Source organism: Eumetopias jubatus, unplaced genomic scaffold (genome assembly GCF_037043125.1).
Source record: "Eumetopias jubatus isolate StellerSeaLion01/CBP00866 unplaced genomic scaffold, mEumJub1_p1.0 scaffold_16, whole genome shotgun sequence".
Lineage (NCBI taxonomy): Eukaryota > Metazoa > Chordata > Mammalia > Carnivora > Otariidae > Eumetopias > Eumetopias jubatus.
This window is the reverse complement of record NW_028274822.1, coordinates 67,043,480-67,061,434: the sequence shown is the minus strand read 5'-3', so window position 1 is coordinate 67,061,434 and position 17,955 is coordinate 67,043,480. Positions and strand designations below refer to the sequence as shown.

At 40.2% G+C, this 17,955-nt stretch overlaps 1 protein-coding gene and 1 pseudogene across 1 annotated transcript in view; both read left to right on the top strand.

Moving 5' to 3' along the window:
- The window catches only part of MAPK1 (mitogen-activated protein kinase 1), a 110,124-nt gene that overhangs the window by 38,424 nt on the left and 53,745 nt on the right, over positions 1–17,955 (top strand). The window lies entirely within an intron of this gene.
- Positions 9,866–10,299, top strand: LOC114202354 (large ribosomal subunit protein eL22 pseudogene; annotated as a pseudogene).

The window sequence follows — 17,955 nt, the reverse complement described above, 5'->3', positions numbered from 1 at the left end:
AATAAATAAATAAATAATCTTAAAAAAAAGAGAGAGAAAGGGAAGTATCTTATTCCTTCCTCATCTGTATCACCCTGCTCCCATTCTCTGCTTTGTCTCTTTCCCACTCACCCCCCTATAGGTAGCCTGTCTCTAGTTTCTGGTTTATCCTTATATTTCTTGTATAGATAAGCAGATACATGTATATTTCCTTATAACCCTTCTCTTATGTGAAGAATAACATAGTATAAATTCTTTTGTACTTACTTTTTTTTCTTTAACTTTGTATCTTGGAAACCATTCTATGATCAGTTCTTAGGGATCTTATTTTTATAGCTGCATAGTACTCCATTGTGTGGATGTACCATAATTTATTCAGCACCCCTCCAGTATATATGGGTATTTAGGTTATTTCCAGTATTTTGAAACTACAAATAATGCTTCCACAAATAACCTCTAACATCTGTATTTTCATATTGTCGGAGGTGTATCTCCAGGGTAGACTGTTAGGAGTGGGATTGCTGAATCAAAAGATAAGTATAGTACATAATTCTGTGGGTATTGCCAAATTCCTCTCCAGAAGGTTGTAGGTCTCTGAAGTCCTCAGGGGACTTCAGAGTTGTACAGTTGGCATTCCCTTCAGCAACATAGAGTTAATTGCATACATTTTATAACTTGACATACATGTGAGAGATTATCAAATTTTGCCCAGGATATTCCTTTTCCTTGTCTGCCGCTTTTATCATGATGGGTTTTGCAAAAAAAACAAAAAAAAAACAGAGATAAACTTTTTTTTTTAAAGATTTTATTTATTTATTTGAGAGAGAGAGAGAATGAGAGAGAGCATGAGAGGGAAGAGGGTCAGAGGGAGAAGCAGACTCCCTGCTGAGCAGGGAGCCCGATGTGGGACTCGATCCCGGGACTCCAGGATCATGACCTGAGCCGAAGGCAGTCGCCTAACCAACTGAGCCACCCAGTCGCCCCAGAGACAAACTTTTAACTGCAGAAACTTTTTTAATGGAAAAAAGTAAATTAGTTTTCCAGAGCTGACTGGAGATTTTCTGACTGACATTTTAGTTATAATTATATGTTACATTTTTCTACTTTACCTACTTTAGTATCTGTTATATAACATCTCACCACCTGCTTAGTTGTGCAGGCAGCTCCTTTCAGTTTAGATAATAATACTGTATACTTCAAGCTTAAACATTTCCCCATCTTAGTCATTTTTTTTCCCCCATCTTAGTCATTTTCCACATGTCTGAGGCAGGTGTTTGATATTTCTGACAGTGACAGTTCATAAGAGACTTGCATTTCTCGACTGAAAATTAATAAAGGCAAACCTTGCTAAAGTGGAGTTGGGAGGCTAGAGCCAGACAGTACCACTGGATGTTACAGTAAGAATTGTCAATTACAGATCCCAACTGAAGAGCTAGACAGGAAAGAATGTTTAGAGGCCCCAGCAGAGAAAGATACCTTGCATCTCCTATAAGAAATCAACTACCTCTGCAATTCAGCCAATGAGAAACCATCCTCATCCTGAACTTTTGCTTTTCTCAAATGGACTTTTGTTCAAAACAACCCTTCCAACTTCCTGCTCCATAAAATAAAGTTTCTCTCCTTTGTCTGATTTGCCTGTGGTCTTACTATAGTTTGTATGTCCCAAATTATAATTCTCTGTTATTCCTGAATAAACCCATTTTTGGTGGTGAATTGACTCACCATTTTATTTTTAAGGGTAGTAATTCCTTTATGTTTTAGTGATGGGGACAGTCTTCTGAGCTTCTCTTTCTTTGACTTGACTCATCAGGGTACAGCTTACAAAGGTGTGCAAGGGTCGCCCTCGTGAAGTAGGTCATCCTCCTGTAGACCATACCTCTGTTGTGCCTCCTTTCCCCTGTGCCCCTTGGTTTGAGATCTCTGGTTTTCCCTGTATATTAGTCTGGTCTGGCATTGGTTTGGATTCTCTCTGCTGACCTCTCTGACCAGATTCTCAATCTCAACTTCTTATGATCTTTCCACTCCCATTTTACAAGAACCCACCTGTTTATTTGCCTGATCTTCTTGCACAGGGGTATGATAGATGCTAGAGACAATCACTTAATTGTCGTGATTGGCACCACTGAAAATCTCTGGATTCTAATTTCTGCAGGTTTTCAACATGATTTTTTTGCTTGTCTCCATTCAGGCCCCTTTCTCACCTCCCTTGTGTCTGGTTTGCCTTTCTATTTTCTGCCTTCAAGTCTACTCTCCCACCCCCACACCTCATTTTCAGCATATATTTGTTATTTCGGGGAGATGGATTTTGGCTCATCCCAAAGAACATCTAAATAGCCATAACCATCAAAACAGGTAGACCACTTTGGGAAGCAGAGCATTTTCTGTATCATAATCATGATCATTATTTTTCTTGTCTTCATTGTCTGCCTTTTTTTCAGTTGACCTGTCAAAATCTGGCTCAATTGTGGCCCTAATTTTGGTTCATCACCACTAAGAGGGCATGGCTAGTGGAGGACTGTTGGTCCTTGTTTGGTGTAGTGGCTGGGAACATGGGAGGTCAGCTCACCTGGGTTTGAGTTCCAGTTCTGTTAACTATTGGTTAAGTAATTACACACAACCTACTTGACTCTTCCCATCTGCCTCAGTTCCATCATCCGTAAAACGGGTTACTTACCATAGGGTTGTGGTAAAGACAATATGTAAGGAATTTTTTAAAGCTCTTAGCACTGGGCCAAGTGCTCAGGACTATGGTCATTATGAGTAACGAGGTCCTTTTTCCTTTTCTTAGTCTACTTCAAGTCCAGAGGCACATGGAGCTGCCTGTGCTACCATTGAATGCTCATCATTGGAAGATACTTGATGCTCTTGGTCTTTGTTGATGACTTCTAGCTATTATTATAGCTCAATACTAGTCATCTTGACCTGAACCATTACAAAATTCTTGCCTATGAAGGTAGGAGAGAATAACTGAGGAAGGAAATGTAATAATCAAAAAGTAATTGGCCCATTTGCTTCATCAACGTTTCTCTTTGTCATGACAAGTTCAGAGCACAGTGGAATTAAAAGATCACTTTTTTTTTTTTTTTTGAGTTCAACACAGGGCTTGAACTCACAACCCTGAGACAGACCAGACCTGAGCCAAGATCAAGAGTCGGACACTTAACTGAGCCACCCAGGCACCCCAAAGATCACTTCTAAATAGCACTGCTTTCAATTAGAGTATCTATTGCAAAGAATACTAACTCTGATTTTGTGTTACCCTAACATGCTTCAACTTAAACAAGATTTCTTGGTTGTGAATTTTTAGGATGATGATAGTCACGTTGGTACCTATTATATACAGTACCTTAGATCTGGTAGCCTAGACTCATTTTTCCTCTTCCTGAGAAGAGAAATGTTAGTTTTTCATACTCTTTTGGTAATTTGTGTACTTTTTTTTAAGATTTATTTATTTGAGAGAGAGAGAGAGAGAGAGAATCCTCAGACTCCCCACCGAGCATGGAGTCCAGCATGGGGCCTGATCCCAGGACCCTGAGATCATGACCTGAGCTGAAACCAAGAGTCAGACGCTTAACCACCTGAGCCACCTGGGCGCCCCGATAATTTGTATACTTCAATCCACCAAAAATTTGAGGAAACTTTACAGAATATAAGTCACTACAAATCTCCCATCTTTCTTTTTTTTTTTTTTAAGATTTTTATTTATTTGACAGAAACGGTGAGAGAGGGAACACAAGCAGGGGCAGAGAGAGAGGGAGAAGCAGGCCTCCCAGAGAGCAGGGAGCCCAATGCGGGGCTCGATCCCAGCACACTGGGATCATGACCTGAGCTGAAGGCAGACGCTAAACAACTGAGCTACCCAGGCACCCCCAAATCTCCCATCTTTCTATGTTTATTTCTATGCATACATGTGTATATACATCCACATTATTAGGTGTGGGGTTTTTTTTTTTATTCTCTTGTATGCATATTAGTTTTTTCCACTTGCTATGTTTAGAAGAAGCCTGAACACGGAATAACAATCTTCTCTTTTTTGTAACTTGGCCAACACTCTCAGAGCAGACATGTAGGGCATAGCCAAGTTAGGACTAAAACTCAGACCTCCTGATTTGAAGTCTGGTGTTCTTTTCTAATGTTACTTCTTTTTTTGGATTCATGTGATAACTATAAAAAATATATAAATACATATTTAAATATAAGTGATACATATAATTAATAATATAATTAATAAGAATGACTTTACTTTTTTTTTTGAAAGCTTGATATCTTTTAGGCTTTGCATCTGCTATTTCTGCAGTCTTCACAACCCTTAGCCTTTCCTCATTTTTGATCTAAACAAATGGTTGTTCAGAGATACATGTTAGGTAACTCAGTGATGTCTCAGGAAGGGATAGGGCCAGAATTGATAGTCTTTGGCTCTTGGCTCCTGTTTTGTTATTGAAGAGTGAAATACGCGTATATAGACAGGCAAACTTTTTTAAGCTCTGGGCTGTCCAGAGCACCTTTTCTTGAGAGGTTTCATATGTGTTAATGACATCAGATCCTAAGCTGTGATACTATATTGGAATACTGATTTTTTTTAAGGGGGGGAGAGGGGGAAGGGCAGAGGGAGAGGGAAAGAGAGAATCTTAAACAGGCTCCACACCCAGCATGGAGCCTGACACCTCGATCTCACAACCCTGAAAGCATGACCAGAACCAAAATCAAGAGTCAGGTGCTTAACCAACTGAGCTACCCAGGTGCTCCTGGAGCCTTAAAATGATGATGGTTTTATAGCTGAAATGACTTTAGCTGTTTTTTGCTCACCTAATGGTTTGCACCCTCTTAAAAAAATCTTTGTACTGGCGTTCTTGATTAGTAAATTATGAGAGAATCAAGCTGAGGTAAGGAATACATTTTCTTTTAAAGCAGTCATTTGTATTATCTATCTTTTTATTTTTGGAACATTAATTTGGATCAGTCTAACTTACTTAGCATCTGAAGACAAGTTAATTTTTATCTGTGAAACGAAATGAAATACTGTAGTTTTGTTCAGATAATTGAAGTTCACCAAAATGGGTAGCTTGGAGAACAGCTTAATAGCTTTCTCTAAAAATAACCCATTCACAGTTGATAGGTAGCATTTTAGTTGCTTAACAACGTGTACAGTATATGGTGCTTGTGCATGATAAGATACCTACTTTATTTAGACAGACTTTATTATCCACAAATATTATTGAGCTTCTGCTAAGAAATGACTATAATGACGGGATTGAGGAGGATGAGAAAACCTGAACATACCAGAAATTTTATATTTATATTAAAGCCTCAGAAATGACTCTGGAAGGCTGGGCATTTATTCTAATGATCCTGCCATTGCCCAAAACCTTTTTGGAACATTTCCATTGGAATTGCCTTCAATATGAGCATATGAACCATGAAAGAAAACCAACCGTATAATTTTGTAGCACAGCTCAATTTTTTTAATCACCTTTGAGGTATAATTTATATATAGTAAAATGCACCTTCTCTACGTATACAGTTCATTGAATCTTGGCAAGTGAATTTACTTGTGTAGTCACCATAGGAAAGATAAAGAACATTACATAACCCTAGAAAGCATCCTTGAGCCCCTTTGCAGTCAGTCTTCACCTCAGGTAACTACAGATCAGCTTTCTATCACTGTGGCTCAGCTTGAGCTTTTCTGGAAGTTCATGTAAATGGAGTTTGAAAGTCTGTACTTTTGGGGCACCTGGGTGGCTCAGTCGGTTAAGCGTCTGGCTCCTGATTTCAGCTCAGGTAATGATCTCAGGATTGTGAGATCGAGCCCAGTGGGCTCTGTACTGGGCAAGGAGCCTGCTTGGGATTCTCCCTGCTCTTTCTGTCTCCTTCTCAAAAAAAAAAAAAAAAAAGTCTACTCTTTTTGTGCCTGGCTTCTTTCACTTTACATGGTGTTCTTCAGATTCATCTTTGGTGAATATACCAGTGCTGTAGTTGTTTCCTTTTTTTGTTGCTGAGTACACTTTCATCATGTGGAGATGGATCAGTTTACCCTTTCCTTGTTTTGATGAACATTGAGTTGTTCCAAGTTTGTGGCTACTGTGCATAAAGCTCCTACAGACATTTGTATACAAGTCTGTGTGGACATATATTTGCATTTCTCTTGAGTAAAGGTTTAGCAGTGGAATTGCTGGATTGTATGATCAGTGTACATTTAACTTTTCAGAAACTGCTAAACTGTTTTCCATGGTGGTTGTAAAGTTGCACCTGCAGTATGTGAGAGTTCTAGCTTTTATACATCCTCATCGGCACTTGGTATGACCAGTCTTTTTTATCTTAGCGATTCTAATGGGTATGTGGTTTAATTTGCATTTTCCCCTATGATTCATCAGTCATTTTTTCATGTGTTTATTGTCACAAAAAATGTTTATTCTTTTATTTTTAATACTGGGTTGTTTGTCCTCTTGTTTTGAAGTTGTGAGAGTTCTTTATATATTCCAAATACCAAGTCCTGTGTGTTGCAAAGTTTCTTCTCCCATCTGCACAGCTTCTTTTTTTATTTTTTTTTTATTTAAGATTTTATTTATTTGACAGAGACACAGCGAGAGAGGGAACACAAGCAGGGGGAGTGGGAGAGGGAGAAGCAGGCTTCCCACGGAGCAGGGAGCCCAATGCGGGGCTCGATCCCAGGACCCTGGGATCATGACCTGAACCAAAGGCAGACGCTTAACGACTGAGCCACCCAGGCGCCCCTGCACAGCTTCTTTTGGACCCCAGTGGTATTAACTGGCTTGCTTACCCATCTCGTTGGCCAGATCGTACTTGGCAACCTTTTCAGTCTTGCGAATTTCTTCTGTCTCCGTGCCATTGTTCTTGTACATTTGGGGGGCTTTACCATTCCCCTCAGAAAGTGTGGTGGTTTTTCCTTTTCTTTTTAAAATTATTTTCCTGGGGTGCCTGGGTGGCTCAGTTGTTAAGTGTCTGCCTTCGACTCGGGTCTTGATCTCAGTGTACTGGGATCAAGTCCCGTGTCGGGCTCCCTGCTCCATGGGAAGCCTGCTTCTCCCTCTCCCACTCCCCCTGCTTCTCCCTCTGTCGCTGTCTCTCTCTCTCAAATGGATAAAATCTTTTTTAAAAAAATTATTTTCCTGACTTGGGAATGCTGCAGGTTCATAGTGCCCTTTGGCCTGGGATGCTAAATGTCCTGCAGTAGGTGGCACGGTTTTACACAGTAACTGACCTGCTTAAAGTGCCACTGATAGGCTTGTTGCTTAGTCCAAGCTCCTCTTCTCTCTCACTGGTACCATTGGAGTGCTTCAAATGGTTTCTTTTTTTCCTTTTTCCTTTTTACAATTCATTCTGCGTATTACAGCTGGAGAGATTGTTTAAAAATATAAATTGGGCACTTTTAGTTCCAGATTAAAGTGGAAGAACACTTAAGTTAAATCTTAAATCCTTAGCAGAACTGCCAGGTTTCTCCGCCTCGTCCTGAACTGTACTGTCTGTGCTTAGTATGCTGCAGGCACAGTGGCCTTCTTTTGAGTCCACAAATACTCCAGCCTAACTCCTCTCTGCTTGTAGAGTACTTGCTTTCTCTGCCCTTCTTCAACTTGCCTAATTCCCATTCATCCTTCAAGTCTGTTTTAAATGCTGCTTCCTTAGAGAGGAAAAACCTTCTCTAAACCATTTAAACCAAGTTGTCTAGTTATCCATGACAACATTAATTATACCATTTGCATTTTTCCTTGGTATCCATCATAATTTATATAGTCATATAATATATATCCTATTATGTAAATATATATTAATGCAGTCTCTTTATAGTTCCCCCATATTGTATAAGGTTAGTGATAGAAGGGAGCTTTCTATTTTCACTGCTGTTTCCATAGCAGTCAATGCAGTGCGGATGGTTAATAGATATTTGATGAATAAATAAAATTAATTTTAACATTTGATTGTTAAACAAATGTTTTTAAGGTTATCCAGTGTGCCTCCTTCAAGATCCTAAACTGTCCTATCTTTCTCTCTCTCTCTTTTTTTAAGATTTTATTTATTTGAGAGAGAGCATAGGGGGGAGAGGGAGAAGCAGACTCCCCACTGAGTGGGGAGCCCAGTGCAATGCGGGGCTCGATTCCAGGACTCTGAGATCATGACCTGAACCGAAGGTGGAGGCTAACCTGAGCCACCCAGGTGCTCCTGTCCTGTCTCTCTTGAATATAAATTTCTGTATTAGTTTTCTATCTTTGTCACTTCCAGTGAATCTGTAAATTGCCATAGTAACAAGACTTCTTAATCTTTTTGTGCTGTGGATCTTTTAGGGAGTCAGTGGAACAAACTATGTAAGATTTTATTTTAATTCCAGTATAGTTAACATGTGTTATATTAGTTTCAGGTGTACAGTACAGTGATTCAACAGTTCTATCCATTACTCAGTGCTCATCATGATAAGTGTACTCTTAATCCTGATATATGTGCTTCTTTATTAATACCTTAAATAACAAGATCAAGCAGCAGGTCTAATAACTACTGTAATTTCAAAGTAGTGAAGAGTGTAAGTATTTCAAGAATTACAATTGTAGTCTTCTCACTGGTCTTCCTGTTTCTAGTTTTAGCCCCCTTCATCACTTTTATTTATTTATTTATTTATTTTTAGAATTTATTTATTTATTTGTCAGAGAGAGAGAGAGTGAGCACAAGCAGAGGGAGAGGCAGGCTCCCCACCAGGCAAGGAGCCCAATGTGGGACGCGATCCTAGGACCCTGGGATCATGACCTGAGCCGAAGGCAGACGCTCAACCGACTGAACCACCCAGGCATCCCCTTCATCACTTTTATACCATATTTCTGATAGTGTCACTCTGAAAGCCTGAGGATTCAATGAGAAGAAGAAAGTATAGATTTCTCAGCTTTCTCAGTCTGACATCACCTTTTGCTCTTTCCCTATTTGGGTCCTAAACTCCAGCTATATGGAAGGACTCAGCACTTGTACTCAGCCTTCCATGCTTTAGCTCCTACAGCTCCTTCCTACAAGCCCTTCTCATATACCGCCTATTTTGAAATTCTGCCTGCTTTTTTAAAAAATATCACCTCTGAAAAAGATCCACAGATAGTAACACAGAGCAATGCCTGACATACAATAAGCACTCAATAAATTGTAGCAATTATTAAAAAAGAATTGTTCATAAACTTTTCATTATCACCACCACTTAGTTCCTAGTATAAGTAAACTATAAACATTTTGAATGATGTACATAAAGGAAACGAGGCAAAGCAATATATCAGTAAGTATAAGCAAGTATAATGTAAAGTGAGTGCATAAATGATTAATACTTAGAATATTGTTTTGATCTTGGTTTGAATGGTTATCAGTTTTACATCAGAGCACAAGAGCATAATGAAAAAATGATTTAGTAGATATTTCTTATCCTTTATATTTGGTCACCCAAAAACCCACCTTGAATCCTGATAGACATGGTAGACTTAGAGTACTAGCAGTCATTTAAAAAAAAAACAAAACTATGCTCCACGTCCAGCATGGAGGCCAACATGGGGCTTGATCTACAACCCTGAGATCAAGACCTAAGCTGAGATCAAGAATCAGATGCTCAACCGACCTAGCCACCCAGGCATGCCCAATCATTTTTTTATAAAACAAAGCCATCAAGTTCCTAAGAATTCTTTTTCCTCCACATTTTTAATGTGCTTTAATTACTGATCAGTACTTACTGCTTCAAATATAACATACACCAAAAACAGAAACCTTGAGGTGGGGCAAACAAGAGTTGAAAGCACTGTAGCAACAATGTTAACTGTTGTTGCTTTTTACATCATAGTAAATATGACTTAGAAAGGAGAGGAGATGTGATCAGAAGCCAGAGGTATGAAAAGTTGTCTGGAGCAGTTCAAAGCCTAGACAGCTTGTGTGAAGAATGCAGTTAGTGGGCTTTCTGCCTCCGCTGCCACCATGGCGCCCGTGAAAAAGCTTGTGGCGAAGGGGGGCAAAAAAAAGAAGCAAGTTCTGAAGTTTACCCTTGACTGCACCCACCCTGTAGAAGATGGAATCATGGATGCTGCCAATTTTGAGCAGTTTCTTCAAGAGAGAATCAAAGTGAATGGAAAAGCTGGGAATCTCGGTGGAGGGGTTGTAACAATTGAAAGGAGCAAAAGCAAAACTTCTGAGGTGCCTTTTTCCAAAAGGTATTTGAAATATCTCACCAAAAAATATTTGAAGAAGAATAATCTCTGTGACTGGTTGCGCGTAGTTGCTAACAGCAAAGAGAGTTACGAGTTGCGTTACTTCCAGATTTACCAAGACGAGGAAGAGGAGGAAGATGAGGATTAAAACTCATTTATCTGGAATATTTTGTATGAGTTCTTAAATAAAACTTGGGAACCAAAAAAAAAAAAAATGCAGTTAGTGGTATTGGAAGTGTAGCTATAGGGATCAAGTTGGCTTACTGCTTGCTGAGCTTATATGGGCACTACCAGCACTGGAAAGTGGTAATAGTGTGGAGCACCCTACTTTCAGGCCCAAATGTACCTAGGAAAAAGCAGGTACATTCAAGATAGCAAGGGGGAGGGATACTAATGTTACAAGAAACAAAGAAATACTGTCAGTGAAAGGAACTATACCACAAAGGTAAAGCTATCCAAATGAATAACATCTTAAGAATAAAATTTAGTTCCTAAACTCTTAAGAACCAAATAATTAGAAATCTGAAAATATTTTAAAGATTGTTTTTTTATATGCAAGAGAGCGGGAAGGGCAGAGGGAAGAGGGAGAATCTCAAGCAGACACCTCCCTGAGCATGGAGGGGGCTCGATCCCAAAACTCTGCAAGAGTAGATGCTTGACTGACTGAGCCACCCAGGCGGCCCTGGAAATCTTGAGATTTTGAAATAATGCTTTTTTAAAGTATAAAAGGTACAGTTTTCATATGGCAATTTAGAGAAGGCTGTATTTTTTTTCTCCACTTGTTTTTCCCCACAGAGAAGACTGTTTCTGTCAGTCCTAGTTGGCAAACAGTAGATTTGAAATGGTTCTTCTGTTTCTCAGAGTCCAGAATATATAAAAGTATTCCTGTGTGTCTAAGTGGGAATCTGTAAATAATTGTTTCCTTTTATAGTCTAAGATACATATTCTAAGTATGCAGCTGCAACCACTCTGGGCTTTTACTTGGACATCAGAATACATTTTCACTCTCTGTTGTAATGACATTGTCTTTCCTCTTTTAGCAAGTGCCTATTGCTTAGTTTTAACCAGTGTTGAGAGAGAACTTGTGTTTCTTTTTTTCAGTACTTTTATAGAAATAAGTATTTACTTTCTCTCAGATTTTATACTCGTGAAGGTGTTAGATTCCAATTAAATGTATGGGAAGCCACTTGATCTTGTCCCACAGCTCACTGGTGCTGTTTTTTCCCCCATGCGCACTCTTTTTTCTCTTGGTATTACATTTTGACTAGTGTCTATTGTTGTGTCTGCTAAGTCACCAGGTTTTTTTTAGGGTGTAATCTGTTCCTAATTCCAACTCTTGATTTTTTTCATCTCTAGAAATTCAGTTTGAGTCTTTTAATACCTTCCATTTCTCTTTGTCATGCTCTACTTTCTTTTTCTTGTTATATTTATAATTGTTTTAACATTCTTGTCTATTGTATCACCACTAATTTCTGGGTCTTTTTTTATTATTCGCTTTCTCATTATGGATGTATTTTCCAATTTTTTGAATATTGGTAAGTTTTGATTAGATGTAAGACATTGTGGATATTACTGAGTGCTAGATTTTTTTTGGTATTACTTTAAATATTTTGGGGCTTTTTCTCTGGGATGCAACTAAGGTACAGTTCAATTCTTTCAAAACTTCTAAGCATATTTTTGGGCCTGTGTGGCTTCTTCCCCAGCCTTGGAATTTCATCATGCATGTGCTTCTGATCATTACTCAGCTGAAGACTCGAAGGGAATCCATCTGCTGATCTCCTCAACCTTCTCTGAGGTTCTCTCCTGTTCTAGACTCTGCCTGGCAAATTCTTACTTGACTTTTCCAAGTTTGAATTCTGTCCTAGACTCAGCCAGGCTCCAGTGGGCTTCTCTTCTATGCATTGCAGTCTGGAAACTCCAGGCAGTAAGCTGCCCTGTGTTGGCCATTGTTGGATGTCCAAAAACTTATTTCACATACATACTGTCTGGATTTTTTTCATTGTTTAAGGTTCGAGAGTAAATCAGCCTGTGTTCCTTTGTCATGGCTAGAAGCAAAAGCCTGTGAAGGTATTTAGAACTTTAGGAACTCATTTAAATCTCAGGTTATTGCCTTATTTTAAGCTGTCTTGTTTTATATAACCTGCACTTTATTGGTTATTTTTTTCTCCCAATGGAGTAGACAGAAATGGTGAGACAAAAGACAATTTAAATTATGTCTTAAATCACTCATGATGCCATCATCTTAGCTTGTTTCATAAATTGCCTCCTCTAGATAATATTTTTAAGCTTCAGTCTTTGATTTTTTTAAAGATTTTATTTATTTATTTGACAGAGAGAGACACAGCGAGAGAGGGAACACAAGCAGGGGGAGTGGGAGAGGGAGAAGCAGGCTTCCTGCTGAGCAGGAAGCCCGATGCGGGGCTCGATCCCAGGACTCTGGAACATGACCTGAGCCAAAGGCAGACGCTTAACGACTGAGCCACCTAGGCACCCCTCAGTCTTTGATTTTATTTTGAATCTTACCTCTAGTTAATACAGTATTCAGACTCAGTTTAATAGCTGCACAATGACCTGTTAATATTCCATAATGTATTAATCCTTATGTTTGGCAATACAGGCTTTGTTCTTTTAGGTGGTGCTGCAGTATATATCTTCCATTTATTGTCCCTATTCTTTTTTTTTTTTTTTTTAAGACTTTACTTATTTAACAGAGAGAAAGAGAGCACAAGCAGGGGGAGAGGGAGAAGCAGGCAGGGAGCCGGATGTGAGGCCTGATCCCAGGACCCTGGGATCATGACCCGAGCTGAAGGCAGCCGCTTAACCGACTGAGCCACCCAGCTACCCTATCATCCCTGTTCTTAAGGATGCTCAAAGGGAGAAAGACAGGTGGAATGTTTGATTTATTTCAATTTGCAATGAATAGGCTATGTTAGATATTTATTAGTAAATGTTTATCAAATGATTGAGGTGGAATTTAACTTACAGGGTTCAATTAGGGTAGGTAGGGGTGCCTAGATGGCTGAGTAAGTGTCTGCCTTTGGCTCAGGTCATGATCTCAGGGTCCTGGGATCGAGCCCCACAGCAGGCTTCCTGCTCAGTGGGAAATCTGCTTCTTTCTCTCCCTCTGCCCCTCCCCACTGTTCATTCTATCTCTCTCTCAAATCTTTTTTTAAAAAAAGTTCAGTTAAGTAAAGTTTTCAGTTACCTTTTTAGGAATATTTTAATTCTGTCAAACATTCACTTATAGGAGGTTAAAATATGTACTTATGAATTACTTATTAAATTTAGCCCATATCTACATGCTAATCACTTTATTAGCTTTGGAGTTATCATTTAGTGGAATACCTTTTTCAGATAAACTTTGTTTTTTTTTTTTACTTTTTCAAATAAATTATTTTATTGAATTATACTTGATAAACTTTTATGGTGGAATAAATTTAGGTTTGCAGAGAAGTTGCAAATAGAGGGTTCCCATGTGCCCCCACCCATTTTGTTTCTCCTGATGTTGACATCTTACATTTCTGTAGGAAGCTTATCAAAACTAAGAAACCAACATTAGTATGTTCTAGCTAAACTCCAGACTTTATTCAGATTTCACTTTTCTGCTCTGTTCTCAAGATACCACATGCATTTAGTTGTCATGTTGACTTCATCTCCTCTGATCTGGGACTGTTTCTCACACTTTCTTTTCCTGACCTTGATGGTTTTAAGGAGTACTGCTCAAGTATTTTCTAGAATGTCCCTCAATTTGGGTTTATCTGATGTTGTCATTATTATACTGGGGTTACAGGTGTTGGGAAAGAATATCGCAGAGGTGAAATGCCCTTGTTTGACAATATTCACGTGTTACCACTAAGGGTATGAACTGTTATCACTTGGTGTAGGTGGTATCTGTCGGATTTCTCCACTGTAAAGTTACTGTTTCTCCCATACCAAATTCTGTTCTACTCTTCTACCTCCAGCCTCAACCCCAGCATGTCCCCCCATACCCCACACTCCATTGCCCCAGGTTCCTTCAGGCCTCTGTACCTTTGCACATGCTTTGCTTGAAAAGCACTCTCTCTCATCCGCCTGGCTAGCTCTAGGGGGCCTTTTCCTTTCACCCCACCTGGTCCCCCAGCCTCCGACCATCCACTGCTTTCATAACACCCTGTGCCTCTCAGTTGTTCACCTGGATTTGCTAGTTGTTCTCCTCCTCCTTGCCTTCTTTAAAAAACAGTCAGCTGTACTTTTCCCACTGCTGTCGCCATTCCCCTCCATTTACTTACTTTACACCCACATTACCACACATCATCTCATTGCAGATTCAGTAACTGCTTTGCAGTTTTTACCTTTCTTAGTCTCTCCTGTTTGGAACTCTTTCCTTCCTTCCTTAGCTTCTGAAACACCACCCTCTCCTGGTTCTTGTCTGTGGTTTAGCATGTGGTTTTGGAGTTGGACAACAAGGGTTCTCATTCCATTATTACTTACACTACTTTCTCTCTTTAGCCAGTTCCTCTTCACTGTTCTGAATTCTATCCTCAGACCTCTTTTCACGACATCTCTCTCCTCAGTAGTGCTGCCCAGTTGGCTTTTTTTTTTTTAAGATTGATTGATTTGAGAGAGAGTATGCATGTGTGCACGTGAGCAGGGTAAGGGGCAGAGAGGGAGAGAGAAAATCTTAAGCAGACTCCCTGGTAAACCAGGAGCCCGATGGAGGGCTCAATCTCACGCCCCTGAGATCATGACCTGAGCCGAAACCCAGGGTTAGATGCTTAACCCATGGAGCCACCCAGGTGCCCCTACCCAACTGGCTTCTGTTAAAGATTCCCATACCTTATTCTCAACTTTGATCTCTCCTTAATGCTCTTGGAAGAAGAGAACCTTCATTTCTCCATCTGAATCACCCGCAAGCATTCTTAGATCTTCAAAATAAGGAAGTTCAAGACTGTCCTTGTCCTCCCCTCCCCCCCCCATCTTCATTGTATACTTCTCAAACCCAGCTCTAATGTGTGCAAGGCCTGTGTCAAGAATACAACTGGGGGGGCGCCTGGGTGGCTCAGATGGTTAAGCCTCTGCCTTCGGCTCAGGTCACAATTCCAGGGTCCTGGGATCAAGCCCCACATCGGGCTCCTGGCTCAGCAGGGAGCCTGCTTCTCCCTCTCCCTCTGCCTCTCCCCCTGCTCATGCTCTCTTTCTGTGTATGTATATCTGTGTCTCAAATGAATAAAATCTTAAAAAAAAAAAAAAGAATACAGCTGGGGGTGGGGGAGGCGCCTAGGTGGCTCAGTCGTTAAGCGTCTGTCTTCGGCTCAGGTCATGATCCCAGGGTCCTGGGATCGAGCCCCGCATCCCTCTCCCACTCCCCCTGCTTGTGTTCCCTCTCTCACTGTCTCTCTGTCAAATAAATAAATAAAATCTTAAGAAAAAAAATACAGCTGGGGGAAAAAATAATACAGATGGAGCCCCATGTACCATATACATCAAATTAAGAAACCTTAAATATAATATAGTCTCTCCTCCTATCACACAGATAAACCTTTTAAAGACCTGTAAGATCAGCTTCAAATTGGGGTGCCTGGGTGGCTCAGTTGGTTAAGGTCTGCCTTCCACCCGGTCATGGTCTCGAGGTCCTGGGATTGAGCCCTGCATTGGACTCCCTGCTCAATAGGGAGTCTCCTCCCTCTGCCCTCTGCCACTCCCTCTACTTGTGCTCGTGCTCTCTCTCTCAAATAAAATCTTTAAAAAAAAAAAAAAAGATCAGCTTCAAATGGAAAATTCTTGGGCTTCTTGGAGTTCTGTGCCAGCAGTTCCAGGAAACAGACCTCCAGCACAGCCCTCTTCTCTTCCCAGCCCGAGCCTGCCCTGCCATGAGCTTGAGCTTGTGTGTGTCTCATAAATGGGACACCCAGCTTGACATGACAGTCCAGGTGCAGTGCACACCCTGCAAACAGCTGCCCTTTGGCCACTCTGTGGTATAGAAACTGGAGGAACATTCTCCTCTCAGCGGAGCTGCTGTGTAAGAGGCTTGCACAGCCTTGGAAGCAGACTCAGGCAGTAGGGAATTCTGGGGCTCCGGATGGGCATGTTCTCCAGACCCCATAAATACCTCCTTGTGGAGAGGGGCTCAGTTGGGTGAGGCCAGTGGTCCCCATAGATGTTCTGCTTGTTTTCCTCTCCACGTGTTACCTCTTGCCTTTCTTGGTGCCCTTGCACCTCTTTCAGAAGCCTGCTCATCCTTCAGGATATGGTTTCTATAGGTCTCATCTTTTAATCCTCTCCTAATACCCTTGTTTCCAAATCCAGCTTTGCCTTTTGTTTCAGAAGTGCTTTACTATGTTAAAGGCAGTCTATGTTGTCTGTTCCTGTTGCATGTTTCTTAGCTTCTTAAGGGCAGGATCGTTACTTGTTTTTGTCACCAATCCTAACATGAAATCTCATAAATGGGAAGTACTTGACAAGTGCGGCTTGAGTCCACCACAGCTCTGGCGTCATTCTCGTGTTGTTGTGGTAACCCTATCAAAACAGGAAATGAAGTTAGTTTAGCATGACTTGTTCATAATTGACTCACGCTGGTTCCCTTTTCTTCCCTAAGTGATCACAAAACATCTGTTAAATAACCTACTTCAGAATCTTGTGGGCTTCTACTTCCACATTTACTGATCAGATATGTTTCTGGAATCTATCTCTTCCCATCCACTGTGTCCCAGGAATTGACCACATATCCAGGGAGCACATATTTAAAGTGTTTATATTTTGACATATTATACACCCATGAATCTTATCAGCACAACCAAGATAAGGAATATATTCATCACTTCAAAGTTACTTGGTCTCCATTTGTGTAGTTCTTCCATCCCACCAGCCCCCTCCTCACCAACCCACAGCAACCCTATGATCTGCTTTTGTCCCCAAAGATTAGTTTGCATTTTATATGAATGGAAGTACTTTTCTGGTAGTCTGGCTTTACTCAGCATAATTATTTTGAGATTCCTCTGTGTTGTTTATATCAAGTTCATTCCCTTTAATTGCCGAATAATAGGAATTTGCTTTGAATATTGAGTGTGCTCACCTCCAGCCTTGACCTATGCCTATTCCCCACGATTTATGGATCTCAGGATTCATCTGGAAATTGAGGCTACATTTACGTAAGATGACTGGCTGTCAATAGCTTGAGATCCTCAAGAAGAGTAGTATTTAAAATGTTTGTATCCTGTTAAAATAGTCCTCGATACATAGCAAATACTAACCCCAGACTGGATAAAAGTTCCCCCTTTTTGGGGGGAGGTGTGAAAGAGAGAGAAATAATATACCCAATTCCAGTTTTTTTAAAGATTTTATTTATTTGCGAGAGAGCACACTATTCTCTCAGGTGGGAACAAGGTTAAGTAAAGATATTTTGCACCTCTTTCTAATAATTATTTTTCAAGTATTTTTGTATTGGTCAGGAATTTCAAATAATTGTGCTTCCTCCTTTAAAGGTATTCCAGTATTCCACTAGTATTTCTCCTGTACATTTTTTCCCTTAATTAAGAAGTTTGTTTGTTTGTTTTTGAAGAGGTTCACATGGCTCTTCAATCAAGAGGTGTACAGTGAAGGGTTTTGCACTGCCTGGCATTCTGTGCCTACACCACCACTCCTTTACTTCCTTGTGTATCCTTCCAGACTTCCTTTATGCAAACACAAGCAAATGTTAATATATATCTTTTATTATTTACTAGAAAAATATAACATGTTATCCACTGCTAGACCTTGCTTTTTTTCCACTTAGCAGATCTTGGAGATCTTTCTATGTCATTCCTTTTTTCAGCTGCAGAGTATTTCA